Raw genomic sequence first — 12,627 nt, 5'->3', positions numbered from 1 at the left:
GGACCGTTATACAAGGCACTGGTGAGACCTCACCTGGAATACTGTGTGCAGTTCTGGTCTCCCATGTTTAAGAAGGATGAAGTCAAACTGGAACAGATACAGAGAAGGGCTACTAGGATGATCCGAGGAATAGAAAATTTGTCTTATGAAAGGAGACTCAAGGAGCTTGGCTTGTTTAGCCTAACCAAAAGAAGGTTGAGGGGAGATATGATTGCTCTCTATAAATATATCAGAGGGATAAATACCGGAGAGGGAGAGGAATTATTTGAGCTCAGTACCAATGTGGACACAAGAACAAATGTAAATAAACTGTTCATCGGGAAGTTTAGACTTGAAATTAGATGAAGGTTTCTAACCATCAGAGGAGTGAAGTTCTGGAATAGCCTTCCAAGGGAAGTAATGGGGGAAAAGACCTATCTGGCTTCAAGATTAAACTCAATAAGTTTACAGAGGAGATGGTATGGTGGGATAATATGATTTTGGTAATTAATTGATCTTTAACTGTTCATGGTAAATAGGCCCAATGGCCTGTAATGGGATGTTAGATGGGGTGGAATCTGAGTTACTACAGAGAATTCTTTCCTGGGTATCTGGCTGGTGAATCTTGCCCATATGCTCAGGGTTCAGCTGATTGCCATATTTGCGGTCGGGATGGAATTTTCCTCCAGAACAGATTGGAAGAGGCCCTGGGGGTTTTTCGCCTTCCTCTGTAGCATGGGGCACAGGTCACTTGCTGGAGGATTTTCTGCTCCTTGAAGTCTTTAAACCATGATTTGAGGACTTCAATAGCTCAGACATAGGTGAGAGGTTTATCACATGAGTGGGTGGGTGAGATTCTGTGGTCTGCATTGTGCAGGAGGTCAGACTAGATGATCATAATGATCCCTTCTGACCTTAATATCTATGAATCTATATACTTGCCTTCCTTTGAGAAGCTCTTAGATATTGTCATAAACATTCAGCTAGGGGTAGCATAAAATCCCTCCTTTACCTGTAAAGGGTTAATCAGTTCCATTAACCTAGTTGGCACCTGACCAGAAGGACCAATGGGAAAAGAAGATCCTTTCAAATCTGGGGGTGGGGGAAGGGGGGAAGGTTTTCGTTTGTGCTCTTTTTTGTTCTCTCCAAGACAAAGAGAGAGACCAGACAAGTAATCCAGCTCCTACTGAATGATACATCTAAAATTACAGAAATAGCAAGTAATAGCAAGAAAATGCATTAGAGTATCTTTTGTTTTAGCTTGTGAATTTTCCCTATGCTGAGAGGAAGGTTTATTCCTGTTTTTTGTAACTTTAAAGTTTTGCCTAGAGGGGAATCCTCTGTGTTTTAAATCTTATTACCCTGTAAAATTACCTTCCATCCTGATTTTACAGAGGTGCTTCTTTTACTTTTTTTCTTTATAATAAAGTTCTGTTTTTAAGAATCTGATTGGGGTTTTTAGTGTCCTAAAAACCCAAGGGTCTGGTCTGTGCTCACCTTGTTTACTCTCAAGCCTCCCCAGGAAAGGGGGTGATATTTTTGGGAAACAGGAACTCCAAGTGGTCCTCTTCCAAAATCTTTGTCTAACTCACTTGGTGGTGGCAGCAATACCGTCCAAGGACAACGAAGAATTTGTGCCCTGGGGAAGTTTTTAACCTAAGCTGGTAGAAATAAACTTAGGGGGTCTTTCATGCAGGTCCCCACATCTGTATCCTAGAGTTCAGAGTGGGGAGGGAACCCTGACAGATATCTATGGGGGAAAATGCTACAGAAGAGCTATCACTGTGTTGAAAGATTTACTAAAGGCTGGTTAATTTTTTATTGGTAGTTTAACAACCAATTTAGATAATTAAATTGTTACATAAATATTGATTTTTACTTGGTTTCTTAATGGAATTTTAAGATTTGTATACATAGCTTTGAAAGCACTTGGCAGGACGGCAAGTGTAAAGGTAAAGCTCGGCAGATGTCATTTCGATGCAACAAGTCTTCAGTTGCGTTTGATAACTATACGCAGAAGGGAGATACTGCAGAAGTCATACCTAGTGGAGTCATTAATGATAGGGCCAGACCATGGCCCATCCTATGTGCAGGCACAGAGAATAAGGCAGCATAAGGCATGCTCATGACTATCACTGTTTCTGGTAGGAGGTGGGGGCAGTGTATGCCACAGAACCACTATATCTCCCCCACAAACACACACACAAATGAGTAGGAAGGAGCAGAAGGGGGTGGAGAAGGGTGAGGCCTTGACACCAAACTCCCTCTTCCCCCTGACACATGCCAAGCAGTGTAGCTACACCAGCACTATGGGGCGTACACTGCAACAGGTGGAGACCCAGTAAGTTTACTCTTTTGCTGGAGCAGTGGGGACACTGGGAAGGAGATTGTGGCATGGCCCCTTACAACAGTGTAGATTGTAATGGCACATTCTAGCCCCTGTAAAGGAAATTATCATGTTCAATTTTTTTCATTCTCACCATTGACTACAGCAAGATTCCCAAACCACCTCTGGCTGACAAAGCCACTGAAGCTCTATTGGTCACATTTTCAAAATGTGGCCTTTTGGTGCATGCTCAGTTTTTGCCCACTATTATACAAACGATAGACTCTACAGGCACAAAACTCATTTGCATGTGCAAACAGATATTTTTAAATGTCTAATTGCAATCACTGGCTTGCACAAATTATCCCTTGTAAAGACTGTGCACACCAAAGACAAATGCAAATGGTACACATGAACAAAAATGGAGACCAACTCAGAGCTGCTTTCAAAATTTTACTGTATATATCGAAACTATTTTGTCTGTGTCAGCTATATTGGAAACGACTGTGTATATATTACATAGTCAAACACACGGTTGGTATTTGCTAATAAAAATAGGCCAAATTCAGCCATGGTGTAGCTCCATTAGTTTGTTGAATATGGTCCAATATGTTTTAGTTTGATATATTACATTTACCTTTTTTAAATTAGTCTTTATTTCCATTTTCAAAGATATGATTGTTATCTTCCTGCATTGAAATTTTATACTGAGTAGCCTCAATCTGAGTGTTCTCTAGATAAAACTAAGCTTTTATTAAAGAAAATAGCAATGAGAAAATTGAAGTTTTCCTCTTCCACATTTTAATTATTGTGAAATAATGGCTCCTGGCAATTTAAATTACAATTTGCCTCTTATCCAAAAACAATGCTAACTACTTATGGAACTGAATCTTGAGCCACCTCATTTATTCTGCTGCCTTTTTTGCAAGATTGGCTTAGTCCGAAATACAAATATGTTGCTGTTGTCAGACTTGATCACAAGGTTGTAGGTTGGAGATTGGATATAATCACACACAACCTAAATCCTTATTACCCTACTTTCATCTTGAACCAGAGCTAGAGTCTTGGATTTAGGATTGCAATAGCTTGAATAACCCCCAAATAAAGGAATCCTTATCACTTTTGGCTACAGTCTGAGTCTACAATGAAAGGGCAAATCAATTTTTTAAAAGTTATTCAAGCACAGGTTAATTTGCCTAAGAAGTTAATCTACAAAATACACACGTTTCAAACAGTCCACAACTTTGTAATAGTGAAACAGTTTCTAAGATGCTACTTATGGTGTAAATTGTTGTTTTGCTTTAAAAGTGACATATAAATAATGTTTGAAATAGTGCAACTTAATTTTAAACCCTTACTGGAACAAATCAATTAACAATTGTAAGTTCTACCAATGTCTTGTAACTCTCTCCCCCTCCCCCCGCCCCAAGTCATTTGCAGTATCGCTCCATCAGTTCCTGGGCTTTCTCTACAATGACTGGGGCAGAAAATCCCCTTTACAAAACAAATTGGCCTTTTACTGCATGATGATGGCTTGTTCTGCTGCAACGTCCAACTTGAGCATATTAAGAGCTTGCATTGGTTAACAGAGTCTCATTAGCTTTTGTAAATCTGAATTAAATTTGCTCTGCTAGGGCTTGGTTTGCAAATCTTTTTCACAAGTGCCAAATGGTGAGCAATTAGGGTGAACTTGAATAAGAACCCTTGCACAATATAAAGGTAGCAATTCATTTTTGAAAAACTGCTGAGTCTTCTGACAGAAATTGGAACACAACATCTTCTGTTCTTTAATTTTTGAACTCCTGTTTTATTCAATTAAAATAATAACAATGTCCTTTTATGTGACTTTAATGCTGTCGCCATAAGACTCCTGACTCCTGGGCTTTCTTTCCTTACAGCTATACCTGCCCATGTCTAGTAAGGGGAAGAGAGTGCCCAATTCTGAATTGTGGTACGTAGTATGAAAATATAAGCTGGTGCAAACATGTCTCTGCACAGTGTCATTTGTAGCTTTAGGAAACTAGTCAGATTTTTTGTTTGTTTGTTTCTGCCATATCTATGTCCCTGCATTTCTCTATTCCACGTGTTGTGCATATTAGGCTGAGTTTTCTCTCTCTCTTTAAACAGGGATGCTGACACTGTTTCAGAATTGTCTGGCAGCTCTCTTCAGGGTTCTTGACAGTCTCTCATCCAGATTGTTGGCAGCCACCAAAGCTAGATATGGTAGAGGGAGATGATGTTTCTCCAGTTCCAGATTTTGGACAAACAGTGACCAGAGACTCACTATGCAGATTAATGACAGGTTTCAGAGTAACAGCCGTGTTAGTCTGTATTCGCAAAAAGAAAAGGAGTACTTGTGGCACCTTAGAGACTAACCAATTTATTTGAGCATAAGCTTTCGTGAGCTACAGCTCACTTCAATGGATGAAGTGAGCTGTAGCTCACGAAAGCTTACGCTCAAATAAATTGGTTAGTCTCTAAGGTGCCACAAGTACTCCTTTTCTTTATGCAGATTAAGCACTTATAGCTTGAGTTGATGCTTGTTGGAAAGATGTCAGGCCAGTTTCATTTTCAGAACTATGCAGAGTGTTAGATTAATTTCATCCCTCTACCTGTAGTTTGGTTCCTTGCCCAAGTAGATTTCTTTTGCAGTGTTTTGAGATGCTGATGTTGTCCTTTCCAAGGCAATAGCTGACCTTATGGAGCAACATTAACAGATTATGGTTCCCACTATTCACTAGTGATATGAAAAATATTCCCAGAATCTGTGGCTCACCCCAAAAGCCTAGCATGAGGCAGTTATGGAATAAATGAGTGATGTGGCTTTTGGGAGAGAAAGGAAGTGGTGGATATTTTTAAGTGTGGAGGAAAAAGCCATAAGATGTGGCTATTGTCTGGCCATTGGAGGGGAAAGAAAAGGAAGAATCAGCGAAGTATGGACTAACCAGTATGGAACACAATGGCAAAGACTGGGAGCTTGTAGCAATACAAGAGAAAAATGTCAACATTCTCTTGTTAAAAAAACCTCTTGCAATTTAAAATAAAATCTTTTAGTTGGATTCTGCCCCCAGTTACACATGTGCAGACTTCACTGGAGTTGCACTGGGGTAGTAACAGAAGAATTTGGCCCTTCAATTTTAATAATTCCTCATAGAATAAGCGAGTGGTACCTGTAGGGGCAGAATCTGAACTTCAGTCTAACCATTTACAATTATAACCATGAGAAGAAAGAGATGGAGAATGGGGTGAGAAAAGCCAGAGGGGAATGTAATGGGGTGAAAACCCCACCTTGATACCAAAAGGGTTAAAGGGGCTTGAGAGTGCAAGCAACTTCACTGACTGCACCTCGGAAGGGGGGTGTGTGTGTCTGTGTGTCAGGTGAAGGGGACGGACCTAAAAGAGATGAGAGAAACGGAGTTGGGAGAGAAGACAGAGAGGAGAGAAGCTGCCTCTTTCTGGGAGACAGCCTGAAAGATGCCTGAGAAGTAGGAAGAGGAGAAGAACAGACAGGCTTCTTCAGCGGTGAGTGGGAAGCCTGTCTGAGGATGATCCCTGATGAGCCTGCCTGAGCTCCTGACGAAGGGGAGAAGTGGGAGGCTGACTGAGGCCGGCTTAAGCAGGAGGACAGTCTAGAGCAGGAGAGGCACACCTGTGACAAGGTGGCTGCCGGCTGAGCCCATCGGGAGCTGAAGGTTTGGCTTTGTGTGTGTTTCTGTAGCACTTTGGGTAAGAAGGACTCAGTGATCTTGGAAGGGGGCAGGGCGCTGTGAAGTGATCTGACTGGAGGGCGAGGACAGTGCTATGGGTGGAGTAGGACAGTAGATGGAACTGAAGCACAACTGCTGCAGTGCTACAAGGGAGTATGTTGTGGGCAGCAACTTTGCTACAGGGAGGTTACTTGTAATTCTCTGAAAATAGGAAGCCATGCTGTGCTCTTTGGGTAGGTCTACACTTGCATTTCCCGCTGTGTTTTTAAAACATGTTAACTGACGTGATTGTAAATTCTAGTACAACCAAGACATGAATATTTTTTCCTGGTCAGAAATGTTTGTTTAAACAGGGCTAGGAACATGCATTTGTGTCCTGTTTACTTTAAAATGTCAAAATATGTTAGATAATACACATTGATATATTACTAAAACTTAAAGTGAAGATATACTTGGTGATTTGATACCTTACTGTGCAATAGGATAACTTCACAGTAGCTTCTATGGTTTCTTTAAGCTAATTAATGAACAACTTTTTTTTAGTCTACAAACATCATGAACTTGGCTGTAATTGTGCACACTTTCTTTGATACATTTTAAGTGGTATGTTACCTCACGGCAGTGCAACCATTTAGGCAGCAAGTCATCAACTTCTCTGAAGATGTTCAGCTTGTGAGGATATATACACTGTTTCTTTAAAATTGTAGAAGGAAGCCAAGCAGGAGGGGCCCAGGAAATGTTGTAGACAGAATATATGCAGTGTAGCAAAAGCGTGCAGCTTTAAGGATATAATAATTTCCCACATTCTAATAAATTTCTTGTTTTGTGTCAAGATAAAGTGACTTTGTGATTCTTTACCAGTGTCATATGACAATTCTAATGGCTATTCTTTCCGGACCATATATGATCCAGCATAACAGTATATTGGATGCTTTGGAAGAAACCGAAAATGCTCCTTATTACACAACTACAATGCTCTTTTCTTCCTTGAAGTCTACACCCCTGGATAAGCAGGATCCTGCTCTGCAGTCTGCATCTCTAGGTTAGCCTACTGTAATGCACTCTACACTGAGGCTATCTCCTTTCCTCAGCTGGGGTGTCAATAACACTTGGGCCTGTTCTTTCCCCAAACTGTCATATCAGCCTTATCTGGACTGAGAACTTAGTCCTCATGTAAGCCCTCATCATGCACAGACGTGGGGTTATTTGTTCTATTGCACTAGCTTGATCTGATGTGAAGGACATATAGAATTGGGTATCATCAATATACTAAATACACCATGGCCCATGCCCCTAACTCTCTGAATAGTGTCTTGCACACAGTAGGTTGAATGTACTGAATATTTAAGAATTTTAAATTATTACATTTAATTTTTAAAATTAAGTGATTTTCTCATTTTTACAACTTGGTGATGTGATTATAAAATATGCAGGTACTAAGTGATGAGCATATGTATTCTACAGCATTTTCCTTTGCTGCCCTTAAAGAGAGAGAGAGAGAGAGAGACGAGGTCCAAGAATGAAACCTGGTTTCTTCACTGAGCTACAGAATGCTAATTTCAACAACTCCTGACTGATATTTTATTAAACTTTCAGAGGTTTTTTTCCTGTTTGTTTCATTTCTGGAACTCTGATCAAATAATAGTATTTGCATCTTAACTGACATGAGGTAAGAATGACATAGTTCCTCAATCAGAGAGACAAGCTGGGGGAGGTATTATCTTGTATTGGACCAAGCTCAATGGCTGCTGTCTGTCAGCTTCTGTTTTGTACAAGCTTATGTAACCCTCAAATCTAAAATGCAGAACTAGAGACAATGGTTGTAATAGAATGAGGATGTTTGAAATAGCAGAATAAAAACACAAACTGCTATGGTTTTTAAGTGGCTCTGAATAAAGAATTTTTTTTTTAAAAAAAGATCAGTTATAAAATTGCATATTGTTTTCTATTCCACCAGCAGCAAAGGGAAGACTATTTTACGCAAAACAGGAGAGGAGAACCATGAAGACTTAAAGAATGAGGATAGAGAAAAAGAAGTTCAACATATTATGTTAAAGGAACAATTACTGAACCATCAAACTAACACATGGTTTGGATATTGAAAATAAATATTATGTTGGTATGCAAGAAATAATAGTAACTTGCATCACATTAAGTTCCTTGCCATCTTAAAATGATGGATGCATATGTTGTCTGCATCATACGGTATTTTTAAAGTGGGCAAAGTAATTCTCTCTTATATAATAAGCCATCTGCATGGATATAATTAAACATTAACTCGGTCGGATCTCTTTTATTAAAGCAGAAAAACTAGGGGATAAGTAGCCTTTATCAAGCAAAGGAAATAAAAACCAATTGAAATTCCATCCATAACACCATGGACAGTTGCTTAGGCTTTGGAAGGGTCAGAGACCAAATCTGAAATTTGATGCTACATAACTCTTATTGATATTGTAACATGCAAATAAGAAGAGGTTTCAGCTTTATATTATGATTTTTTCCTCAGTTTCTCACACAACTTTAATTATGACTCTGTCACAGGGTAGCAATAGTCCTTTAAGAGAGAGCAGGGGCAGTGCACCTGTGACTCATTAGCTCACTCCGGTTGGACTAAAGAGGGTACCTGGGCCCTTGAGGGGTGAAAGACATGGTGACTCAGAGAGCTGACTGAGAGACACAGAGAAGGAAAGCTGAGAGTTGCCCAAGGCGGAAAGGAGAGACCAAGGGTGAAGCAGTAGCCCAAGGGAGCTGCTTCAGAGAGTCATTGGGAAGAGAAAAGGTTGACGGTGAGGACTGGCCAGTGCTGTGGAACCCCTGCTGACTTGCACAAGTGCTTGTGCAGCGGCCTCAAGGAAGAAGGGAAAGAAGCCTGATTAGGAGCCACTAAGCCCAAACCTAGTGGGATGATACTGAAGGGTGGCTCCCAGGAATAGGGGTAGGACTCACAGGCAGGGAGGCCTGGCTGAGTGGAACATGGTATGACGGTGCCCCTCTCAAGACTTTATGGAAATATGCTTATGAATGTATATATGACATAACTGGAATATGTTTTATGCTATATATGCCATGTAACATATCTCTGTAAAGGTTATGATCTACTGAATACATTTAGCCTATTTGCATGCATGTATCGTTTTTGTACTTGAAGTTATGAATATTGGCTGTATACTTGCTTGATTTCTAAGTAAGCTTTGTAAGGCATTTGGTCAGCTTCGTTAGAAAGGAATTTGCAAAGTTAAGTGCCCAATCAAGAAGCACTTAAGGAACAATGGATCTTGGAATGCTCCAATTCACATAAGAAGTCTACTTGAGGACGTTCAAGGTAGCATGTGAACCATGGCTGCTACCTGTAGTTCTGAGTCATGCATGGACATGAGACTTGCCTATGTGACTCCAAAACTCCGTCTTGGAGCTGGACTTTGCATAGGAAAGAGGAGGGGGTTTCCACCCGCAAGAGAAAGTCTATTTAAGCCTGTGGGAGTCCCCTCCATTTTGTCTTCAGCTGGCTAAAGAGAGAGCCTCTCCACCCCCAAGGATACCTGAAAGAAACTGGAACAAAGGATAGTAACTACAGGGGGTGTGAGTGATTGCTGGACCCAGACTAGAAGGAGACTAGTCTGTAAAAGGAAGCATACTGGTTGAGGATTTTATCTGTATTCGGTTTTATTACTGTACTAGACTTAGACGTGTGTGTTTTATTTTATTTTGCTTGGTAATTCACTTTGTTCTGTCTGTTACTACTTGGAACCACTTAAATCCTACTTTCTGTATTTAATAAAATCACTTTTTACTTATTAATTAACCCAGAGTATGTATTAATACCTGGGCGGGGGAGGGGGGAACTGTGCATATCTCTCTATCAGTGTTATAGAGGGCGAACAAATTATGAGTTTACCCTGTATAAGCTTTATACAGGGTAAAACAGATTTATTTGGGGTTTGGACCACATTGGGAGTTGGGCATCTGAGTGTTAAAGATAGGAACACTTCTTAAGTGGCTTTCAGTTAAGTCTGCAGCCATGGGGCACATGGTTCAGACCCTGGGTCTGTGCTGGAGCAGACTGGCATGTCTGGCTCAACAAGACAGGGTGCTGGAGTCCCGAGCTGGCAGGGAAAGCAGGGGCAGAAGTAGTCTTGGCACATCAGTTGGCAGGTCCCAAGGGGGTTTCTGTGATCCAACCTGTCACACATGGTGTGGGGAATTCTGTCACAGGACACCTTACTTGGGGCTACAGGAGAAGATTCACAGGAGAGAGAAGTGGGTTTTGGTACCCTCAGGTACAAGGCCTGGAGAGTGGGACCCTGGAATGTGGGCGAAAGGAACTAACTCTAAGTGGTTAATGACTCTCAGGTGGGTGATCTGGAAACAGGGACCTTTGAATGGGACAGAAGAGCTGCTGCATTGTGACCTCTCTTTACTTTGGGGTTTTGAGAACTGTTTTTACAGTGAGAGAGCCATGGACTGTAGCATTTATGTGAATAAAAGGCTTTGAATTTGCCACTGCAAAAGACAATATTCTTTTGCATGTGTCATATAAAAGGGAAACTGGGGGAGATGTGCATGTTGTGCTGTGGCCTGCTGCAGGATGGTGCCCCAGGAAGGGACTGCTTTATGATCATGTATGTACACAACAAGTTTAACTGCCAAGTCAAGCTTGTTTGGCTAATTAGGGACATTTGTGTTCTAATTTCTTTTGTAAAGTGGATGTGGCAGAATGCTTACAGGTCATGCCCTAGTATAACTATTAGGGCTGTCAAATGATTTAAAAAATTAATCGTGATTAATCGTGCGACTAATCATGCTTTTAAACAATCATAGAATACTATTTATTTAAATATTTTGGGATGTTTTCTACGTTTTCAAATATATTGATTTCAATTACAACACAGAATACAAAGTGTACACTGCTCACTTTATATTTATTTTTACTATGAATATTTGCACTGTAAAAAACAAAAGAAATAGTATTTTTCAATTCATCTAATACAAGTACTGTAGTGCAATCTCTTTATCATGAAAGCTGAACTTACAAATGTAGCATTATGTAAAAAAAACCTGCATTCAAAAATAAAACAGCATAAAACTTCTTGTTCAGACAATCGCTCAGAGAAACAAATTTGTTTACATTTGCAGAAGATAATTCTGCCTGCTTCTTGTTTACGTCACCTGAAAGTGAGAACAGGTGTTTGCATTGCACTATTGTAGCTGGCGTTGCAAAATATTTACATGCCAGATGTGCTAAAGATTCATATATCCCTTGATGCTTCAACCACCATTCCAGAGGACATGAGTCCATGCTGATGACAGGTTCTGCTCGATAACAATCCAAAGCAGTGCGGACCAACGCAAGTTCATTTTCATCATCTGAGTTAGAAAGTACCAGCAGAAGGTTGATATTTGGGGGCGGGGACTGATTCAGATTCTGTAGTTTCCATATCAGTGCTGCTCTTTTAAGACTTCTGAAAGCATGCTCCACACCTCATCCCTGTCAGATTTTGGAAGGCACTTCACATTCTTAAATCTTGGGTCAAGTGCTGTAGCTATCTTTAGAAATTTCACTTTGGTATCTTCTTTGCATTTTGTCAAATTTGCAGTGAAAGCATTCTTAAAATGAACATGTGCTGGGTCATCATCCGAGACTGCTATAATATGAAATATATGGCAGAATGCGGTAAAACAGAGCAGGAGACATACAATTCTCCCACAAGACCTTCAGTCACAAATTTAATTAACACATTTTTTTAACAAGCGTCATTGGCATGGAAGCATGTCCTCTGGAATGGTGGCTGAAGCATGAAAAGGCATATGAATCTTTAGCGCCTCTGGCACATAAATATCTTGCGACGCCAGCTACAACAGTACCATGAAAACGCCTGTTCTTACTTTCAGGTGACACTGTTGTGACGTTATTGACATAAACTGTGACTGTATAGATCATTGTTGCAACCAAGGTCCTATGGTTGCACAAAATCTTGTACAAAGGAGGTCAAGTAAGGTGTCTATGGAAAGGTTACCATTTGCGAGTTATGATTATGCTCTCTGTATGTGTGTATCATTTTGTATTTGAAATTATGAATATTGGCAATGTCCTTGTATCTCAATGTGTTTGATTCTAAGTAGCATCAGTGAAGCATTTGGTCAGCTTCTTGCGAAAGGACTATTCTGAGTAAGTGCCCAATCAAGAAACACTTAACTGACAATGGACTTTTGGAGATGCCAGTCCACATCTGAGCTTTCTTGGGAACGTTCAAACTAACATGTAAACAATGGTGTCGGCCTGCAAAAAGCTGAATCATTCATGGATATATGACTTGCCCAGGTGGCTACAATCTCCATCTTGTTGCTGTGATTTTGCACAGAATAACAAAAGGGTTTCCGCCCACAAGAGAGAGAATATAAAAGGCCCTGGAAGCCCCTCCATTTTGTCTTCAGCTGGCTCAAGAGATGGCCTCTCTACCCCAAAGAGAAGCCTGAAAGAAACAGGGACAAAGGACTGTAACTACAGGGGTGTGAGTGATTGCTGGACCCAGGTCATAAACCACAATGTTGGTCTGAAAAGGATTGGATCCAGACTAGGAAGGAGACTAGTCTGTGAAAGAAGCTTATTGGGACATC

This window comes from Chelonia mydas, chromosome 1 (assembly GCF_015237465.2).
Source record: "Chelonia mydas isolate rCheMyd1 chromosome 1, rCheMyd1.pri.v2, whole genome shotgun sequence".
Lineage (NCBI taxonomy): Eukaryota > Metazoa > Chordata > Testudines > Cheloniidae > Chelonia > Chelonia mydas.
Note: the sequence above shows the minus strand (reverse complement) of the source record.